Genomic DNA, 23,585 nt, shown 5'->3' with positions numbered 1-23,585 from the left:
CATAATGAGCACAGGGTACTATATAAGACTGATGAATCACTGACCTCTACCTCAAAAACCAATAAGACATTATATGTTAATTAATTGAATTTAAATTAAAAAAATGAAAAATAAATTGCTATCAGTCAAAAACATTTATCTTACAGTTTTCTCTCCCTTGTCCTATTATTGTCCTACCACCTTACACTATGGTCCATCTACAGTAAATAATTTTCTTTCCTCCAGAAGACATTTTCCCAAGCCTTCCCACTCTCCGTACCTTTATGTATTACAGTCTCTCAACCTGGCATTTTCTCTGGATGGTCACTGTGCCTCTGGTTAGAGCAGACTTAATCCTTTTAGGTCAATCTCAAATGCTGCCTTCCCCAAGAAAACGTTCCTATCCACCTCCCCCCGCGCCCCACAACTTTATGCATCATCCTTTTCTGACTCATCACACTTAGCACAGTCCATCCCCCGTGGTCAAACTTGAAGCTGACATTGACTGACAGCTCCCTATGTTAGGCCCTGCTCAACACACTCTCATGTGCATTCTTTCACTTACTCATTCTATTCCTACCCCAGTGAGGCAGGAACTGCTACTACCCCCTTCTCACGGGTGAGAAAACAGGCTTTGAGAGGCTGGGTGACTTGTCCAAGTCACAAGGGTAGTAACAGGCAGTGCTGGGCTTCATCCAAACGTAGCCCTCTCTGCTTCCAAACTCTCCAACACCAAGGTGCATGTCATTTGCACGGTGTGTTGGATCCTTCCCTGCCACACTGTAACAACTTAAAGGCAGGCAGAGCATGTGATGTGTTTATTACTCAACAGACAAAACTAATGGAAAGTCACTAACTGTCCAAAACAGTGATGGGACACGGCGGGGAGTAAAAAAGGACAGTTTTTGATCCAGGTATAAACTATGAAAATCTGAACACATTATGGACTTTGGTTTCATCACTATTGGTTGATTCATTGTAACAAATGTACCATATTAATATAAGATGTTAATAATGGGCAAATGGGGTGAGGGGGTACAGAACTGGGTACTATCTTCTCCATTTTTCTGTAAATCTAAAAATAGTCTAAAAAATAAAGTCTATTTTAAAAAAGGAAAAAAAGAGAATGACCATGAGGTTGGTTTTCTGGATTGGCTCATAAACTGCCAAAGGGTGGTCCAGTCCTATTTAGCAAAGGGAATGCATGCATGGGGTCTATCTGGGGAGTGACGTGGAACTAGATCTCTGACTAAACGTGTGGCGTATGCTTTTTAAACCTAATCTCATGCATTCATATCCCTCCCCTCATACAATCCTAACATGTTTCAGGCTCCAAGTTCTCCAGCTTAACTCACGACATTTTATTCATTCCCAGGAAGGGATTTACCGCATCTCCTACTTCTCTAAGTCAATTCAAAGTTCTTCAAGTCTCAGAAAGACTCTAGGAAATTTTAAAAAAAAATTTTTTTTAAGCGTTGATACTTATTTTCTTTAAAAAAAACAATCACAGAGTCCTAATTCCCAAATTTCTGTATGGCCATCTCAAACCCAGGACTTCAGGCATCTGCACATTAACACACTCAACCATCCCACATATGGTTCTTCCCTAAAGACGCGAACTTGGCCTTTCTCTGTCCAGGGACCTCTCCCCACTATGAGAGCGGACTCTCTCCATTACATTTATGAGATTTGCTAGACTCCCACACAGAAAGACCTTCCTGAGTAGGGCTAGCCTAATAAGTCACCAAGAGTAACGGTAACTCTTTGTGAGATCACCCTCCTGGAAAACTACAGAAGAGCATCTCAGACATGTAAATATTTAACAGACACCACCTGATAATATTAAGCACAACAGTAAGTAATAGCATTAAGAGTATTTTACTGTGGGTGGTGCATTTTATAATTTAGCCTCCTAAAAGTACTGTGATATGGGTGGGAAAGATAGCACCATTTTACAGATGAGGAAAACTGAAGCTTATAACTGAAGTCAGAACTCCTTCAAATCCACCCCGGATCTGTTCCACCCGGGAGCCTTCAAGGCCTGGCTCAGTGGCAGCTGTGTTTTTGCTCTCTCTCCAGCTGGAAAGACAGGACCTCTCCTGCCTTGTAATTTTCCACGGCACTCTCCTCATCCAGAGGCAGTCTTTCTTTCTCTGCAGGCCACATGTCTGCTCATGCATCCAATCTTCCAGCAGAATTATATAAACCAACTCAGGACTAGGGCACTGCCTCACTCATGCTTACCAGTCCTAAATGTGAACACAATGCCCCACACAGTGGGGGCTCCCCAAATCCAGTGGCCCATGACCACATGAGTGATTCTCTGCGGCAGAGCTTACCTGTGGGCAAAAGCCATGAAACAAAAACATATGCTGTTCTGGTTCTTGAAAACTAATGGGGAAGTTCAAGAGGGCTTTTTTTCCTTGACCTTAAAGCAAAATAAATTACATTTATGTTTTACAACATGGCTGATAACCATAAACAGAAAATAGAGTTTTGTTTTCCCCACGAGTCCTCAGCTAGGCCTCCAACTTGGGGCCAAGAACATTCAGCAATGTGCCACAGGGCTCATTTTTCATCCAGACTCCAGAAAAACGGGGAGAGGAAAATTCATTTTACCATCCATATAGCTTGAGTTCCTCTTACAGGAACCACACTCAAGAAATTAACACCTAAAACTGGCTTGTGCATATTTTTCTTCCTATAGATTTGTTGGCCATGTTGACCATTTTATTTTATTAGAATCTTTGACTCTCAGAACCTAAATCAAGTGAAAAGTCACATATTTACAAAAGATCAAATCATTAAAAAAAAAATTCCTCTCTGCCCCCTGGTATGGAATAAAAAGCTCCTGACCTCGCACAGAGAGTGACTAATTCAGAGTTAACTGCTTCTGCCTGAAAGGATACCCAGGCTTCTAGAGCACCCGGACATCACAGAAGTTGCTGAAAGAAGCAGTTTACTGAATGGTACTTCTGTGTCTTCAAAGTTTTAATATGTCCAACGGTGGAAAACTAAAACCATCTGGATCAAAGAGGCTAAAATTCAATGCTTGCTTTGTTTGTTTTTAACCAGAATAACCAAAATTGAATATAGCTCACCAAGGTTTTAAATTTCTGCCTCGGTATTTTTCCTTCTGTGTCCAGCTATAAAAGAGACTTAAAAAAAAATAAAATAAAATGTTTAATTCTACCATCAGTAACACATGTGCTTTGAGTTTTTTTTTATCAGGAATGAAAGATGGGATGTATAGAGTTATCCAAACCCTTCCCTGTATATCCCATGGCATATGCTGCACACCCAAACACCACAGAAATAGTTAGAAATGTCCTCAGACTTCAGTTAATGAACTGCTTCTCTGCCCTCCCAGAAAAGTGATCACAAAATGCCAGAGGAGACTTAGGGGTATGTGTGTGTGTGTGTGTGTGTGTGTGTGTACACACGTTTGCAATGTGCTCATCTGTGGTGTGTATGGGTGGAGTTAGGGGAGGGGAGGGCAAGCGAGAGAGAGCTGGAACTCATAAAAAGTATCTTAGGTATATCCTAAAACCCAACATTCCACTCCTTCCTTTGTTTTCCACTCTGTTCTTTGCTCCAGGACATTGATCCACTTAATAACAGGCTCCCTTGCCCTCTGGCTCCTGGTTGGCTTTGCCCAGTGGAGAGGTTCCCACAGGCGGGTGGGCACCCATAGGACAGCAGAAGGAAGAAGAGATCCCCTCCCTGCAGGGTCCCACCAGGTCATAGGTCCTGTCAGGTGGCCCCCTGCACAGAGCTCTCTGTCTCCCTATAAATGCTCCCTCCCTCAGCCCTCAGGCCCCGAGTGGAAGGAGTTTGGCTGCTTCTACCCCCAGCGCACCACACTATCCTAGTATTTCCCTTAGGCCCTGCCCAAGTTCCCAATTTGAATGTGCCACCTATTTCCCAGAAAGACACGGAGACCTAAAACCTTTGAATGCTCACCTAACATGACAGTGCCCTGTCATTACTACTGTTCTGATGCCCCTTTTATAACAGCCTTACATCCATTCAAAGAAGAGTCACTACAATATTTCAGGATCTTTTATAGCTAATTGTTTTGGCTGCTATACTGACATGTTTTTTGCTTTTTTTTTTTTAATCCCCAAATTGCATCATGAGCAATAAACTACACAGTAGAGGAAACATCCTTGTAGCTTAAGTGATTCCTTTGTTCAGCCTTATTGAGGTAAAATTGACACAGACAATTGTAAGATATTTAAAGTGTACATCATGCTGATTTGGTGTATGTATTCATTGTGAAGGAATTCCCCCACCTGGTTAATCACCATATTCTATCACCTCACATATTTATTTATTTAACTCCCCCCCCTTTTTTTGGTGAGAACATTTCATTTCTACTCTCTTCGCAAACATCAATTATACGGTACAGTATTATCAACTACAGTCCCCACGTTTTACATTAGATCGTCAGACCTTATTCACCTTATGGCTGCAAGGTGGTACCCTTTTACCAACCTCTCCCTAACCCCCCTCACTCCCTGCCCCCAGAGACCACTCTTCCACTCTGAGTTTGACTTAAACAAACAAACAAAAAAAACAGATTCCACATGAGTGATACTATAGAGTCCATGTCTTCCTCTGACTAATTTCACTTAGTATCATGCCCTCAAGGGCCATCCATGTTGTTGCAAGTGACAGGATTTCCTTCTTTCTCATGGCTGACTAATATTCCACTGTAGATACAGAGACCACATCTTTATTCATTCATCCACTGACGGACACTTAGGTTGTTTCCGTGTCTGGGCTGTCGTGAATAACCCCGCAGTCAACGTGGCAGCACACAGACCTCTTCAAGATCCTGCTTTCCTTTAGATATAAACCCAGAGGTGGGGCTGCTGGGTCATACGATGCTATTTCTATTTTTAATTTTTTGAGGAACCTCCATGCTGTTGTCCATGGCTGCTGCACCAATTACATTCCCACCAACAGCGCACAAAAGTTCTCTTTACTCTCTTGCCAACCTTTATTATCCCTTGTTTTTTTGATAAAAGTCATCCTAACAGGTGTGATATCTCATTGTGGTTTTGAGTCTCATTACCCCGATGCCGAGTGACGCTGAGCATCTTTTCAGGTACCTATTGGCCATCTGCATATCCTCTTTGGGAAAACATCGATGCAGTTCCTCTGTCCATTCTTTAATTGGATTGTTTGGTTTTTGGCTATGAATCATGAGAGTTCTTTATATATTTTGGATATTAACCTTTTTTTTTTTTTTTAAAGATTTTATTTATTTATTTGAGAGAGAGAATGAGATAGAGAGAGCATGAGAGGGGGGAGGGTCAGAGGGAGAAGCAGACTCCTCGCTGAGCAAGGAGCCCGATGCGGGACTCGATCCCGGGACTCCAGGATCATGACCTGAGCCGAAGGCAGTCGCTTAACCAACTGAGCCACCCAGGCGCCCGGATATTAACCTTTTTATCCAATACATGATTTGCAAATATTTTCTCCCATTCAGTAGGTTGCCTTTTCATTTTGTGGATGGTTTCCTTTGCTGTGCCGAAGCTTTTTCATTTGATGTGGTCCCCCTTGTTTAAGTGATCCTTTTAAAGACATAAGTCGGATCAAGTCAGGTCTCTGCTCAAACCCCTGTCATCTCTCTTAGAATGGAATATTTTTCAGTCCTCCTTCTGCCCTGCAGCACCCTTTGTAACCTATCCCTCACTCCACCCCCATATTTGTTTTGCTTCACCTCTGCATCACTCTTTCCTTTGTTCGCTCTGCTCCTGCCCAGAGGGCAGCCTTACTGTTTCTGGAACGTGCCAAGTCCGCTCCCACCTGAGGGCTTTTGCCCTTGCAGTTGCCTCCACCTAGAATGCCACCTCCTGGGTCTTCCTGTCGCTGCATGTCACTGATTCCTGCTCACCTGGAACTGCCCCAGAGGGCTTTGCCCGTCACCACCTCTCAAGCAGCCCTCTCTTGCCTCCAGCTCTCTCTCTCTCTCCCCCCTAGATTCATCTTCACTGGGCTTATTACCCTGATATATTACATATTTATTTGTTTATGGTCCACCTCCTCCTCTGAGAACACATGGTCCCAGAGAGGGGCCCCGTCAGTGAGGATTACCGCTCACGCTGACGGCCTCCAACAGCGGGTGACATACAGTCAGCGCTCACTAAATACAAGTTGACTACATGAGGGATTTGGCCAGGAAAAAAATTTGTAAATTGCCAGTCTGCTTTCTTCCTGACTGCATTAAGACGTTCAGTGGCCATCTTTCGGAGATGCTACCGAAGGGATCCTGTATAAATTAAAAGATGAGTTTATGGGATAACCTGCCATCCCATGTGAGGTTTTCCACACTGCACATTGGAACCCATCAAATACAGAGTAAACAATAAAAAAAAAAAAAAAAAGGAATAAATTTAAATGACTGTTTAAACTAGGGCAGCACAGATTGTCGATAAAGGAGCAGACAATAAATAACTACACTTTGCAGGCCACAGAATCTCTGTCACAACTATTCAGCCCTGCTGTCACAGCATGATGGTGGCCAGACACAATACACAAATGAATCAGCATAGCTGTGTTCTAATAACCCCTTACTTACAGACACTGAAGGATGAATTTTGTAACATTTTCAGGTGTCAAAGAATATTCTTCCTCTTTTAATTTTTTTTTTCATTGAAACATGTGAAAAATATTCTAGGCTCATGAGCCACATAAAAACAGGCAGGAGGCCAGATTTGGCCTCTGACCTGTAGTTTGCTGACCCCTGATTTAAATCATTCCTAAGGGTGGCTTTTTTCTACAGATAAAATACATTCTGGTCCATGAACCTGTTCAATAGTCTACAATTAATTAAGCACGGAACAATCACATTTGTTAAAGAGTAATAAGCTGGATCAAGTTTTTTGGGTGAGCAAACTTTACTAATTCCCTCTTCTACAACTGTTTTCCTACCCAGATTTGGGTCATCTTGAAGCACAAGCTATGGTAGCATTTTTTCCTCAACTAAGTATCTTCATTTTCCATCCTCATGAAGAAATCTCATCCAGCTTCTTCTTCCTTTATAGAAAGGGGAACTGTCACAAAATCTTAGGATAAAAACAAGAAGGTGGTTTCCCAGGCTCTGGGGCAAGGCAGATTTCCACATAATGTTTTATGACTAAGTGTACAACGTGTTGCTTACACTTTGCTTTCAAATACTTTCAAACACACCCCGTTGTGTGGGCCCTGGAATGAGAACTATTTGGGTTGCAGGTGCTGCTAGGATCTAGGGTCATCCGTCCCCATAAGCCACAAATTTGCTCAAAAGGACAGGCCGGAAGATGGCATGGCTAAAACATGTTATTTCAACATCTGAAACTAAGATAACACTGTGTGCTAACTCACTGGAATTAAAATAAAAACCTAAAAAGAAAAAAAGGAAACGTACACACAAAGTCAATTAAAAATTTTTGAAGAGAAATAATTTTAAAAAATTACAATTTTTTAAAGAGATACATAGGTAAAAACAAGTTATTTCACGACTTGAAGCAGAAGATTTTAAATTTCACTCAATTATCATGACAGTCTCATCTCTCTTACATAATAGCAATATATGAAAATAAGGAATTTGAAGAAGAACTCTTCATACTATCACTTAGAAGAGTCGACCAAACATAGGAAAGAGGTGTAATTTTAACATCAAACATGTCTCTTTGACCCTAGATACACAGGAGAGAACAGGAACACTTCACTTCAGGTGTCCAGATATTTTAAATACCCTGATGTCGGGTGTCCTGGAAACCCGATCAAGAAAGAATTCAAAAGGAAAGTTCTCCACATTTACGCCCCTCATCTTCTCCGAGCCTAGGAGACATGGAACAAAACCAAACAAAACTCATTATCACCTAATTAATTACAGACTCCACTTGCCCTGCCCCTTTTGAAAACAGATCGATCGAAATGTGACGTGAAAAATTCTAAAGTTCTCTGAAAGACCTCTCGTACTCTGCTTCTTGAAGAATTTGTTTTCCATCTCCCACTGTAAGTAACAGCAGCCTTCAGACTGACTGGGAAAACCAGGGATGAAATCGGGCTTCAGTTAAATTCCAAGCTGCCAGGGTCAGTCTCCAGAGAAAGCGGACGTGGCTGGAAACCCGGGCATCTCACGTCCATGGTCCAGTTCACGCCACAGACAGCCATCCACAGAGCCATCCCGTCTCCGAAGGAGCCGCCTCCGTTCGGCGGAGCTGGGGCCCATCCACATAAGTGAAAGCTGAGACATCACATCACAGAAAGTGGTAAGAGAAGCGCCTCCGCTTCAGCTCACACTCTTCATTCAGTTTCTGAGGGAGATGAAAATGCTGACAAGGCAAGCGGCTTCAAACAAAAATGGCCAGCAATGAATGACTATGCCAAGGAATCCCAGTTGTCGTTGCCTGGCAAGCCGGCAAGCATTCAGACAGACATTCTTTCGGGAACACCCAGGGCGCCACGAAATCACCCTCTTGAAACATCCAGGGAGACGGGGATGTGGACCCCAGGTGAGAGATGAGATCTGCTGGAACAGCCTTTGGCTTCAGCTTGTGTTTGTTTGCTAGGGCTGCCATAACCAACACCCACAGGCTGTGTGGCTTACACTCGGAGCTCTCTAAGTCCGAGATGCTGTCAATGTCAAGGTTTGGCAAAGTTGTTTTTATCTCTCTCCTTGGCTTATAAATGTTGTCTTCTTGCTGTGTCTTCACATGGTCTTCCCACCGTCTGTATGAGTCCAAACTCCCTCGTCTTATAAGGACACCAGTCATATTGGTTAAGGTCCACCTGAATGACCTCATTTTAACTTCATGGCCTCTTTAAAGATCCTATCTCCAAATACAGAGTCACGTTCTAAGGTCCTGAAGGTTAGGACTTCAATATGAGAATCTTGAGAGGACACAGTTCAGCCCTTGACTCTGTCAGAACAATGGCCATGGCAAAGCTCTATTTGTTTGTTCTTGCCAGTGCCAGGGGCTAGACTTAATAGACAGGGAATTCTCACTCTTTTTGAAAATTAACTACCTTTCCTCATGAAAGAATATTGCATTCGACAATGTCCCAACACCATTCTGATTTTGATGATCAAAAAAGAGCAACGTATCATTTTTAATGCCTTTATGAAAGACTTCATTACATACCAAATCCAGTCATAAAGTAGGGGTAGGGGTAAATCCAAAAGATTTCTAAGCACCAGCTGCCAGTCCACATTTTATAAGCAATTTTCACTGCAACAAAGATCCAAACATGGAAAAAAATCAGGACATTCACTTGACATTCATCATAATGAAAGGCAAGTGTAAAAAAAATACATTTTCACTCATTTCACGTGTGCCTTTTCACATAGGCATTCACGTCTTTGCATGAAGGATTACCTATTCCTGTGTTAATCTGTACTGCCTGCTCCCAATATCAAAATGGGTTTAAAAAATAACACGGAGATCAAGACTTCCATTCAAACCAGGTACATGGCCAGGAATATCATTAGCTATATGTAATATTGTAAAGACCTATATCTAAAGAATCACCAAAGCCATTTTTTAAAGAAATACTAAAAACAATATCATTTATATGATTTAATCTCAATTTAAGCCTTCTAACAATTTATGATCTTATAACCTACTTTTATCCTTCAAGTTTGACTATGTTACTCATTAATTCCATAAATGTTTACTGAGATTGTATTATGTAGCAGGAAGCATTCTAAGTGCTGGAGACAGATCATTAAATAAACAAAATCCATATCACCTCACACCAGTCAGAATGGCCAAAATTAACTCAGAATGGCTAAAATTAACAGATGTTGGTGAGGATGTGGAGAAAGGGGAACCCTTGTACACTGTTAGTGGGAATGCAAACTGGTGCAGCCACTCTGGAAGGCAGTATGGAGGTTCCTCAAAAAGTTAAAAATAGAGCTACTCTACAACCCGGCAATTGCACTACTGGGTATTTATCCAAAGAATATAAACAGCGATTCGAAGGGACACATGCACCTCAAAGTTTATAGCAGCAATGTCCACAGTAGCCAAAATATGGAAAGAGTCCAGATGTCCACAGACAGATGAATGGATCAAGAAGATGTGGTATATATATATATATGTGTGTGTGTATATATATATACACACACACACACACACACACACACACACACACACACACACACAATGGAATATTACTTAGCCATCAAAAAGAATGAAATCTTGCCATTTGCAACGACACAGATGGAACTAGAGAGTATTATGCTAAGCGAAATAAGTCATTCAGATAAAGTCAAATACCATATGATTTTACTTATATGTAGAATTTAAGAAATGAATGAATATAGGGGAAGGGAAGGAAAAATAAAATAAGATGAAAATTGAGAGTATAGAGAGGCAAGGAAGGATAGAATGAAGGAAAGCAGCTAGGAGATCCCTGGAATAATCCAGACAAGACAGAATGGTGGCTTGGGTCAAGGTGGCAACAATGGATACGTTCTGAAGGCCAAGTCAAGAAGGTTTGCTGATGGACTGGAAAACATGTCTCCATTTCTTCCTTTTCATTGATAATAACTAAGCCCCAGCCCAGACCCTCTCCTCATTCCTAGATGGCTGGGAAAGTTTGGAATTTGCTCTCCCTGTCCTCAGTGCTCCCCCTTCTCTCTCTCTCTCTCTTTATCCTACAAACCACAGCAGGACTGGTGTTCAGAACACTCTCCCATCATCACATCCCTTGCTCCCCGTGGGTCTCTCTCCAGAGCACAGACCTGCTCCGAAGCCCTCCTCCTTGTGTGCGTACACCTGCCCAAGACCTCATACACCTTCCCATCACTCCACCTTGGCTCTCCATTGTCCTAAATCTCAAGACCCAGGCCCTTCAAGGTTCACAGCAGATGCCACCTCCTTTAAAAAGTCTTCCCGAGACGGTCGAGCTCATACTGACTTCTACCCCCTGGGGGTTCCTGAGACTTTTACCACCGGTACCAACTGTTCCACATCATACTGGCCCAGCTAGACTGGGCATCCCTAGAAAGCAAGGGCCATGCCGTACAATTCTCAGCCCCATGCCACCTACCGTATAGAAAGCAATTATAAAACTTGCTGAAAAGAACATCATAGCAGAGAATGAAAGAACAGGTTTTAATTATCATAAATGTATTTTCAACACTTAAAAAAACTGGGAGCAGTCACATAAAAATCCACATTTCTGCCCTCTCTTGAAATTAGTGGAACATCAGGCAACACTGGACCCTCATTCTTGAATAGCCAAGTGGTAACAATGCTCTTTCCCCCCACCCCCTTTATACTCCAGTTCACTTGTTTACTTTTCTGTCAAGTCCTGGTAGGTATTTGAGTTTGTAATCCCCATATTACACACTGGTTACCGTGAGTTCTTAAATTATCAGGTTCTTGTGGGAACTAAGTATTTATTGAAGGTTATATCGGTTTTTCTCTTTCATGATATCCAGTGTCATAGTTATTGTTTCAGACTTTTCTATATTATAAACATAATCAATTGCATACAAACATCACATACATATACAAATATAGACATACATATGTATTTTGGAAACTGTCTCCTTAATCTCCCTAATAGATTACAATTCCTACACTATGGTTCAAAGTACTTTAAAACATGGGGATTATATTTCCTGACATGACTTGGCATAAGAGGGACGGATATCAGTACATAATCTATACAAAAAGAAAGGAAGACAAGGCGAAAATAAATATTACTGACCCTGATGAGCTATTCATCAAACCATTTTAGGAAAAAAGAAGTTACTAAAATTCTTCTGAATCTAGAAAAAATACATGGCTCTGTTGATTTTTTTAAAAATGAAACATCAAGTATTAGAGATTGAAATACATATAGATAAGGGGTATTACCATGGGCTTATTCTCCAGAGTACCACTGCCTACATTCTTAAAAAAAAAAAAAAAAAATTGTCATCTTCCTAATTATTATTAAATTTCAGCAAACTGGAACCAAAGGAGGCAAATCACACCCTAGAGAAACAAATCAATCAGTTTTCAGACAAGCCTATCAAGAGCTGAAAACTTAAGCAGTAATTGGGGTGCCTGCGTGGCTCAGTCAGTTAAGCGTCTGCCTCAGGTCAGGATCTCAGGATCTCAGCGTCCTGGGATCAAGCCTGGAATAAGGCTCCTTGGCCAGCGGGGAGCCTGCTTCTCCCTCTCCCTCTGCCCCTCCCCACTGCTTGTGCACTCTCAAGCTCTCTCTCAAATAAATAAAATCTTTAAAAAAAAAAAAACCTTAAGCAGTAATTATTACTGGAAGAGTTTAAAGGAGTCATCTCCTTTGACCTATGGCCCGTGTCTAGGGGTTTTAATTAAGAGAAAAGCAAATCTAGACACAGAAGTCCAAAGATATTTAAAAGGCACACTGGCTTTATCTATGCATCAGTCATTACTTCTACTCCAAGCAGACGTGCCTTTCTTAGCAAACAGCTTTCCTGATTAGCAATCGGATTTGAGAGACTTTCATGACCACCTCCAGCCTTGTGGTCTGAAAAGCAAACAGAATTCAGTCCAAAGCCCATATTTAAAGCAAACAAACTGAGCATGAAGGTACACTTTCAGACACAAGATGGGATTCTTGTCCTTCAAATCACCTTTGGTAAATATCTTTCTCCTTTCTCTTGCTCAACTCAGTGTTTTAACTAATAAGCTTTCAAGGGAATGTTTGCCGGCTTAGCACATACTTTACCACTTTTCCCACAAAGATCACCCCCTTCCTCGGCATGCAAAGAGGACAAGAAAGTCTAACAAATGAATATTAGAGAAAAATGTATTGTGTTTTTAAAAACAGTAGGAAAAAAAATAAAAAATAAAAACACTTAGTAGGGTTTTATAAACTACATTCAAACACAATGAAGGAAAATGGTCCGTGACCATACTTCCCAGTTAGCTCCTGATTCTTTTTTAAAAGGAAGGAAAATGAATAAATAAACATGGTGAGAAAACTCAAGTACGTAAAAGAAAGAAAAAGAAAAATTTTCCAGTGTATTAACATTCATATCTTTTTAGAGAAAAAGTATATGTGCCAGCATATATATCTTTTTAAAAAGATTTAGACAAAAGAGAACGGTATTCATATGATTCTGCAAAATGTTTTTTCATTTTATACAGATACATGAACATATGTATACATAAGTATGTGTGTGTACATATATATTATTATATTATATATTATATTTTATATATATAAAATTATTTCAAATCAGCATACATACTTCATTCTATAAACATGCTATATTGTAACTTGTACAAATATCTTGGCATAGTTGTAAGTGAGCCTATTTATAAAATTGCTGGTGATTTTAAATTTCGAAATATATTGCCAAATTGCTCTTCACTGGTATCTATTTTAGAAGATAATTTAATCTCAAACCGTAGTCCCTTTTCTGCATGGTTACGGGTATCAAAACTGACCTGCTTTGTCTCAAACTGAATCACAGGTCAGACAACCAATCCATCGCAGACTAAGCCAAGTTCTTCTAGACAACAGAGATTACGTGAACCAAACCAGAAACATCTCATAGCAAAGATGAAGGCTGGGGATTACAGCTTCGTAAAGGCTCTGTGTGGCTGACCTTTTACTTTCTATATTCTTTGTCTAAGACACAAGCTCAGGAAAAGAAAGGGGCTAAGGTTGGGGATTAACATCTCATAGGTACTTGTCTTATCCCTTTGGGCTGCCAAAACAAAATACCACAGACTGGATGGCTTATAAATAACAGAGATTATTATTATTATTATTATATTTCTCACAGTTCTGGAGGCTGGGAAGTCCCAGAATATGGTGCCAGCACAGTTGCCTTCTGGTGAGGGCCCTCTTCCTGGTTCATAGTTGGCCTTCTCACTGCGTCTTCACCGGGTCAGGAGGGCTAGGGATCTCTCTGGAACCTTTTTTGTAAGGCACTAATTCCATTCATGAGGGCTCTACCCTTCTGACTTAAGTACCTCCCAAAGTCAACCCCTCTTCATACCATCATCTTTGGAAGTCAGGATTTCAACATACGAATGGGGGGGTAAGAGGAGGGGGACACATTCATTTAGACCATAGCAGTACTTAACTATGAATACTAGCAGTTGAAAATACCAAGAAAGCAACAGATAGACTGGAGTCTCAAACCATCATAGAGTTGAACATTTTGTTGGTCCTTCACCATTGTCAAATTCTAGGGAGCTCCCATGATAGCACAAAGAAGCCTGAAGTTCTCAAACAATGAGTGCAGAGTGGGGATGCAGGGATAGTTAGGAACATCCACGGCTTACCTAATTACTTCCTTCTCTAAGTAGCTGCCTGGGAGTGTCTGATTCCCCTCACAACCAGATCCCTCTGGGTAATTTACAGCAAGTTGATAAAGTGTGTTGGTGGGCCACATCCCTAGGCTATAAAACCTAGGACTTCCCAAACATGCCCTGCATTTTTATTTCTGCCTCTGAGAGCCTGGTTAGATATTTTCCTCAGGTAAAAAGGCTTGAAAACGCCCATCCACTGACAACTTCCTACCTCCTAATTTATCAAAAATAACAAAAAGCTCCAAATTAATCACATCCATATTAATCACTCTCTCCTTGGAAATTCCAAAGCATCCTACTCATAGTTCTCTGGGCCTTTATTATCTCATTAATTATAAAAATAATGAAAGATACATAAAGAAAGAGATACATATAAAGAGAGTTTTTCCATAGGCAGGGCTTTCATTTATACATATACACAATGGAGCTCAAGAAAAAAATTCATATTCAAATTTAAATTAGGAGATGTGAGACTTTGATAAGACCATTTGATCTCACCGATCCTAAGCTTCTTTAGCTATGACGTAGAGTAAAACTGCCTCTCTGTCATAGGACTGTTGTGAGGATCAAATGAAGTCTCCCACCCCACCCCATCGAAAGCTGAGAAAGTGCTTAACTACTTAGCATACTGGACATACTCAAAAAAAAAATGTTAGCTCTCCCAAAAGGACTTCTATTCTGGCTGTCTTTCCCCCAGGATATTTCATCTTATTCCCTCCAGCAACTACCAAAGTAACCTTCCATATAGGGCACTTTAAGACGTTCATTTGGAATTTAACTGAATTGTTCTGAACTAAGTAGAATTAATTCAGCATTTCTTATTACTCATAAATTCAGGCCTGCTCAAGAACAGCAGTCATTTTTTATCCAATTTTAGAACTACTGAGGGCCCAACGTTGTGATCGGAACTCTCCACTTTTTATTTCTGAGGTGAGTCTTTGGTAAAATCACTAATATCCTCTTACTTTCCTAGCTACTATCACGCTTTAACCAGACACCAGAAATGAACCACAGCATTAACAAACCATCTGCAAACTTACATCTTCAAAAGAATCTCCCTTACGAAACCAAACACAGAATAGTTACTAAGATTCTAAAATCTGTCCTCTAAGGGCCTCAGCTGCATGATGACTGCAGGAAAAACCATTTTCTTCAATTCTTAAAAAGGGTACACTAGCAAATTACACAGAGCAATTTCCTAATGCTAGCTAGACTGATGTTGATACTCATTTTTTAAATAAATTACTGGCTTGGATACCGTCTATATATAAAAACATCCAGTAGACTATTTTTGTTTATGAATGAAGGGGAAGATCAATTCTTATTTGAGCAGATAATAATCAATTTGGAAATTTCCAAAGTCATGAACAGTCATCGTGTTGTGAATATAGATCTTATTCAGACAGTGTGATCAAATTAAATGTTTTATTCATTACAGGTCAATATAGGACTGAGAAACTACTGCTTGTTCTTATATTAGTAATTACATTAAAATAAATAACAACTGATTATATGTCACTCAAGTATGGTATCTTCAAAGGCTTTTAAAGGAAACCTAATAATTCACAGATTATTTCACATAAAAACTATAAAGACAAGCAAAAAAATCAAAAGATGTAACATGCCAAACTCTATTAACATATTTATCACAAACATCTCCACTGCAGACTTACACAAAAATGCGTTTCCTCCTAATGAAAGCAAGTTCTGGATACTCTCTTCATTCTTGTACTGGTTCACTGAAAGGGACGAAGCTGCTTTGATTTTGCTTCATCAGCAACCACATGATAATAAACAGGCCGGGGTCTTCAGAGATGTCACCGTACTACAACTCAAACTTCAGGGGTTCAATCATTCCCCGAACATCAGTCAGCACAAGGCTCTCTATAAACTTAAGAAGTTACTATCTATCACCCAGCCATATTTTGTTTCAGCTCCCTAAGAAAAACAAGACCAAGACCATATTTTCCTAGAATATTTTAAGTACTATATGCCTCACAGGGTCCATTCATCATTCTGCAAATAGGTCACCAAGATTTTTAAAAGGCATCAAAGAGAAAGAAAAGATTTAAAGGAATGGCAGGGTTAAAAGATCCACGATACCCACTTCCTGAGTCCTGGAGTTGTAAGTGAAAGCTTACCTATGGCTTTTTCTTGTATGTTTTTATGAAGATTTTATTTATTTATTTGAGAGAGAGAGAGAGGGGAAGAGGAGAAGAGGAAGAGAGACAAGCCGACTCCGCACTAAGCACAGAGCCCAATGCGGGGGTCCATCCCACAACCCTGAGACCGTGACCTGAGCCGAAAATCAAGGGTCCGACGCTTAACCAACTGAGCCACCCAGGTGCCCCTGGCTTTTTCTTTTAAATGAACAATAAAAAGAATAATTCCACATTCTCTATGGATGCATTTTTATGCAGTGACATTATCAGCCAAAGAAAGCAAAGGGGCAGGTAACACATATGTCCACTCCCATCAAGGTGGTCTACCCAGGCTGAAATAAGAAGACGTGCCGAGAAAGAGCAAAAAGCAGAGAAGCCATCCTGAACGGGGCCCTCCAGAAACTGGGAAGCATGGCTTGACCTACTAATAGAACTACAAAAAACTTATTCTAGATCTAATTTTGATTGTAATACTCAATTAAACCCCCAGTAGCAGAAGTCAACTTTCAGCTGTATGTCAGAGAAAGGAAATGTCTCTGAATTTCACCAAGACCAAAATTTTATGTTTTTTCACATTAAAAATAAGTCATCCCCCAAACAAAATTATAACTTAACAACAAAAGAAAATGGCCAACTAGAATCCAAATGTCACCAAAGAAAGCACTGACCTTTTTTCCCTTCTAAATCACACCTATTCACAATTTTTACAGAGTTGTAATGAAGGAAGAAATAAAAATTTGCAGTCTTCATATTTCCAATCCAATTATTTTAATGTCTGCACAATTGGTTATTGGGAACTATACTAACACAAAGACAAAAAGAACACGGGTAAATATAAAAAAATACAGGTGGCATTTTAATTGTACTATGAAAAATGTTCAGTTTTTTTGAAACATAAAATCATACTATGTTTCCAAAACCCAAAATATTTTAATTCATAGGGTTTCCATTTAATAAAATAATAGTTTTGTGAAATTTATTATTTTGTGTAAAAAAAAGACCCAATTCATATAATCATTAATGAAAATTCTTGAAATTCTTGAGATAATATACCAAACTTGCAAATCCTTTAGTCAGTAGTTATTGGTAAAAATTAAGACAGAAGTAATGGAAAATTTTAATGTTTTATTCAAATGGATAATGGGCATTAGAATGCTTACCATCTTTATGAAAAACAAAGCATTTTTTTATTTAAAGTAATGCATACAGTAATCTAGAAAATCCATCTAAATTGGCTTGCATTCTCATCCACCATTTCAAATTTCCACATTTATCCCAAAGAAAAATAACCAGAGACTAGTACTTTTAAGAGAGTGACTCAAATAGGAATGGAGAGGAAAAGTAGCAAAGATATGATAGTAAAAATAAATAGAGACATATTGCGACTTAACCCTATTTCTTGAACAAAACTTTTTCACAGAAAAACTGCACTGCAAACCTAAGTAAAGTATAATATGGAACAAGCATAAGGACAGGCATAAATAATCAACGAAACAGAACTGAGAGTTCTGAGATAAACTCTTACATTATGGTTAAATGATTTCCTACAAAGGTGCTAAGATATATCAACAGGTAAAAGACAGTCTTTTCAGCAAATAGTTTTGAGACAATTGGATATCCATGGGAGGAAAAAAAATTAACATACCCAAAACTTAACCCCAAAGGGACCAAAGCCCTAAGTGTAAGGACTGAGACAACAAAAGTTCTAGAGAGAAACATAGGAAAAAAATTTCAGTGACCTTTAGTTAAGCAGAGAATACTTAGAAACATCAAAATCATGAACTTTAGAAGAAAAGACTGAATAACTGAACTTCGTTACAATTAAAAACTTATAAAACTCAACACCTAAAAAATGAATAATCTAATTAAAAAGTGGGCAGAAGACATGGAAATGGCCAATGGACACATAAAAGATGCTCAACGTCATACAAATCAAAACTATAATAAGATATCACCTCACACCGGTTAAATTGGTTAAAATCAACAACACAAGAAACCACAGGTGTTGGTGAGGATGCAGAGAAAGGGGAACCCTCCTGCACTGTTGGAGGGAATGCAAGCTGGTGCAGCCACTCTGGAAAACAATATGGAGGTTCCTCAAAAAGTTGAAAATAGAACCACCCTATGATCCAGCAATTGCACTACTAGGTATTTACCCAAAGAATACAAAAATACTGGGCGCCTGGGTGGCTCAGTCGTTAAGCGTCTGCCTTGGGCTCAGGTCATGATCCTGGAGTCCCTGGATCGAGTCCCGCATCGGGCTCCCTGCTCAGCAGGGAGTCTGCTTCTCCCTCTGACCCTCCCCCCTCTCATGTGCTCTCTCTCTCTCATTCTCTCTCTCTCAAATAAATAAAATCTTTAAAAAAAAAAAAAGAATACAAAAATACTAATTCAAAGAAATATACATACCCTGATGTTTATAGTAGCATTATCTACAATAGCCCAATTATGGAAATAGCCCAAGTGTCCATCGACTGATGAACAGATAAAGAAGATGTGATATACAGCGACGATGGAATATCCCTCAGTCATAAAAAAGAATGAGATCTTGCCATTTGCAATGATGTGGACAGAGCTACAGAGTATAATGCTAAGTGAAGTAAGTCAATCAGAGAAAGACAAATACCATATGAATTCACTCATAAGTGGAATTTAAGAAACAAATGAGCAAAAGAAAAAAAGAGAGAGAGAGGCAAGCCAAGAAACAGACTCTTAACTACAGAGAACCAAAGGGGAGGTGGATGGGGGATGGGTGAAATAGGTGGTGGGGACTAAGGAGTGCACTTGTTGTGATGAGCACTGGGTGTTGTATAGAAGTACTGAATTACAATATCTTATACCTGAAACTATTTTCACACTGTATGTTAACCAGAATTCAAATAAATTCTTTTGAGCTTTAAGGACAGCATTAGGAAAATGAAAAGAGAAGCCACAGACTGGGAGAAAATACATGCAAATTATATATCTGATAAGGGATTTACAGACAAATAACTCAATATGAAAATACGCAAAGAATTTGAATAGGCACTTCCCTAACGAAGATATAGGAGTGGCTAAGAAGCTCACCGATTGTATAACTTGTATAACTAACTCGATAATGAGATAAATTTCATAATTATCATCTTTTGTTCTTTTCAAAAGCTACATAATAGGATCATTTCATCAGTAACTCCAAAGCACATTACTTTGTACTTCTCATATCACAGCCAAGTTTTCAAATCACTGTAAAAAATAATGGTAATAACATCCAGACTGAACAAGAAATGAAACTATCTCTATTTGCAGATGACATAATCTGGTATATAGAAAATCCAAAGGAAGTCACAACACAATAAAAAACTATCAATACTAATAAACAAGTTCAAGGCTTAAGGAAACAAGATCAATTTATAAAAATCAACTGTATTTCTATATACTGGCAATGAATACTCTGAAAATGAAATTTTAAAAATGATTCCATTTTATGAAGGTATCAAAAAGAAAAAATACTTAGGAATAAATTTAATAGCAAAGTGCAAGATTTGTTGCCTAAAAAAAAACAAAACACTGCTGAAGAAATTTAAAAAGATCTAGGGGCACCTGGGTGACTCAGTCGGTTGAGCATCTGACTCTTGGTTTCAGCTCAGGTCATGATCTTGGGGTTGTGGGATCGAGCCCTGCATCAGGCTCCCTGCTAAGTGGGGACTCTGCCTAGGATTCTCTTTCTCCCTCTCCCTCTGCCCCTCCCCCATTCTCTCTCTCTAAATAAATCTTAAAAAAGAAAAGGATCTAAATCAATGGAAACATATCCCATGTTAATGAATCAGAACTCTTTTTTTTTTCCAGTTTTTTTTAAGAGAGAGCAAGCGTGTGTGCACACATACACATGCATGCCGGGGGGCGGGGGGCGGGGGTGGGTAGGGCAGAGAGATAATCTTAAACAGGCTCCATGCCCAGCATGAAGCTGGACGCAGGCCTCAATCTCACAATGCTGAAATCATGACCTGAGGCGAAATCAAGAGGGTGGACACTTAACCCACTGAGCCACCCACCCACCCTGGATCAGAACTCTTAATATTGGTAAGATGGCAATACTCTTCAAACTGATCTGGAGATTCAACACAATCCCCATCAAAAGGCTGGTTCAACATTCAAAAATTAATTAATATAACCCATCATATCAATAAGCTAAAAAAGAAAAAAAATCATATGATCATATCAATAGATGTAGAAAAAGTATCTGATAAAAATCCAATACCCGCTCACAAAAAGAACTCTCAGCAAACCAGGATTAGAGGGGGAAACTTCTTCAACTCGATAAAGAACATCTACAAAAAACCTATAGCTAATCTTATACTTAAATGGCGAGAAACTACATGCTTTCTCATGATCAAGAACAAGGCAAGATACTTCTCACCACTCCCATTCAACATCATACTAGAAGTCCTAGCTAGTGAGGTAAGACAAGAAAATAAAAGGAATAGATTGAGAAGGAAGAAATAAAACTGTCTTTGTGTTCACAGATGACATGACTGTCTATGCAGAAAATCCCAAAGAATCAATAAAAATATTCCTGGATCAAATAAGCAATTATAGCAAGTTTGCAGAATTCAATGGTAATATACAAAAGTCACTTGCTTTCTTACACACCAGCAATAAACAATTGGTATTTAAAATTAAAAATATAATACTGTTTATTCTAGCATCAAAATAAATGAAATACTTAGATATAAATCTAGTAAAATATGTACAAGATCTATATAAGGAAAACTATAAAACTCTGATGAAAGAAATCAAGAAGTTCTAAATAAATGGAGTGATTCCACATACATGGATAGGAAGACTCAATACTGTCAAGATATCAGTTCTTCTCAACCTGACCTATAGATTCAACACAATCTCAATGAAAATCCTGGCAAATTATTTTGTAGATATTGATAAACTGATCTAAAGTTTACAAGGAGAAGCAAAAAGTCCAGAATAGCCAATACGATACTGAAGGGGAAGAACAAAGTCAGAGGACTAACACTATCTGAACTGAAGATTTACTATAAGCTAGAGTAATTAAGACAGTGTGGTACTGTTGAAAAAATAAACAAATAGATCAATGGAACAGAACAGAGAGTCCAGAAACAGACCCACACAAGTACAGTCAACTGATCTTTGACAAAGGAGCCAATGCCCTTCAATAAAGAAAGGATAGTCTTTTCAACAAATGGTGCTAGGATAACTGTAATTTCATATACAAACTATGAATCTAGACAAAGACCTTAACAGCTTCCACAAAAATTAACTCAAAATATCTGTAGATCATAGATCTAAATGTAAAACATGAAATTATAACACTCTAGAAGATGAGGAGAAAACCTGAATGACTTTGGGTTGGCAGTGACTTTTAGATACAACAGCAACAATCCATGAAAAAATTAATAAGTGATAAGTTGGACTTCATTAAAATTAAAAACTTCAGCAATGAGAAAGACATTGTCAAGAGAATGAAAAAAACAAGCCACAGAACTGGAAGAAAATATCCACAGAAGACTCATCTGATAAAGGACTGGCATCCAAAACATACAAAGAACTCTTAGAGCTCAACAATAAGAAAATGAACAATCTGACTTAAAAATGGGCAAAAGATCTGAACAGATACCTCACCAAAGAAGATATACAGGTGGTAAACAAGCTTATGTAAAGAGGCTCAAAATCATACATCATTAGGGAGCTGCAAATAAAAATAACAAAGAAATGCCACATACACCTATTAAAATGGTTAAAGTCCAAAACTGACAATACTAAATGCTGGCAAAGATGTGGAGAAACAAAGTCTCATTCATTGCTTTTGGAAATGCAATAGTGCAGGCACTTTGGAAGACAGTTTGGCAGTTTCTTACAAAACTACATACTTATACCATACAGTCCAGCCATCATGCTCCTTGGTATTTACTCAAAGGAACTAAAAATTTATGTCCACACAAAAACCTGCACATGAATGTTCAAAGCAGCTTTATTAGGAGTACCCAAGATATCTTTCAATAGGCAAATGGATAAATGAACTGTGGCACATTCAGACAATAGAATATTATTCAGCACTAAAAAGAAATGAGCTATCAAGGCACAAAAAAAACACAGAGGAATCTTCAATGCCTATTTCTAAGTGAAAGAAGCCAATCTGAAAAGACTACATAATGTATGACTCCAAATATATGATATTCTGGAAAAGGTAAAACTATGGAGATAGGAAAAAGATCAGTAGTTGCCAGGAATTCAGAAGGAGGGGAGGATGAACAAATAGACAGAACACGGGATTTTTAGGGCACTGAAACCATTCTGTGTGACTCTATAATGGTACATACATATCATTATGTATTTGTCAAAGCCCACATAATGTACAACACAAAGAGTGAACCCTAATGTAAACTATGGACTTTAGTTAATAACAATGTATCAATATTGGCTCATCACTTGTAACAAATACACCAAACTAATGCAAGATGTTAATAGGGAAAAGTCTGAGTGGTAGTGGGGATATGTGGGAACTCTCTATACTTTCTGCTCAATTCTTCTGTAACCTAAAACTACCCCCCAAAAATAAAATCTGTTAATTTAAAGAAGCAAACGGGCGCATAGGTGGCTCAGTCGGTTAAGCGTCTGACTCTTGATTTCGGCTCAGGTCATGATCTCAGGGTTGTGAGATCGAGCCCTGCGCCGGGCTCCATGTGGGGCATGGAATCTGCTTAAGATTCTCTCTCCCTCTCTCTCTGCTCCTGCCCACCCCCTAGCCCATGCACACTCTACCTCTCTCTCTCTCTCAAAAAAAAAATAAATAAATAAATAAATAATAAAAATTAAAAATAAGAAAGCAGTGTCAATTATAAAAAATAATAATAAAGTCTAATTCTGCATGGAGCACTGGGTGTTATGCACAAACAATGAATCATGGAACACTTCATCTAAAATTAATGATGTAATGTATGGGGATTAACATAAGAATAAATAATAATAATAATAATAATAATAAAGTCTAACATAAGAAGAAGAAATAAATCTTTAAAATTCATGACATGCTTGGAATTCTGCTTGAACAGAAAGCCAACTGAGGTTTTAGTGAGAAGAGCAGCTGTTACCCTGCAGTGTTAAAATAAACTCTGGACAGCTTTCTGAT

General features: G+C 38.9%; 1 protein-coding gene across 18 annotated transcripts in view; it reads right to left on the bottom strand.

Moving 5' to 3' along the window:
- Positions 1–23,585, bottom strand: part of APBB2 (amyloid beta precursor protein binding family B member 2) — a 380,935-nt gene that overhangs the window by 285,400 nt on the left and 71,950 nt on the right. For 3 of the 18 annotated variants that reach the window (XM_081813017.1, XM_081813015.1, XM_081813026.1), the window contains exon 3: positions 9,120–9,206. The exons of the other annotated variants lie outside the window; for them this stretch is intronic. The gene's annotated coding sequence lies outside the window, so the exon portion shown is untranslated. The remainder of the gene's footprint in view (positions 1–9,119; positions 9,207–23,585) is intronic. 18 annotated transcript variants of the gene reach the window in all.

Source organism: Leptonychotes weddellii, chromosome 2 (assembly GCF_054177405.1).
Source record: "Leptonychotes weddellii isolate Sample4059 chromosome 2, ASM5417740v2, whole genome shotgun sequence".
Taxonomy (NCBI): Eukaryota; Metazoa; Chordata; class Mammalia; order Carnivora; family Phocidae; genus Leptonychotes; species Leptonychotes weddellii.
This window is presented reverse-complemented; position numbering and strand designations above follow the sequence as displayed.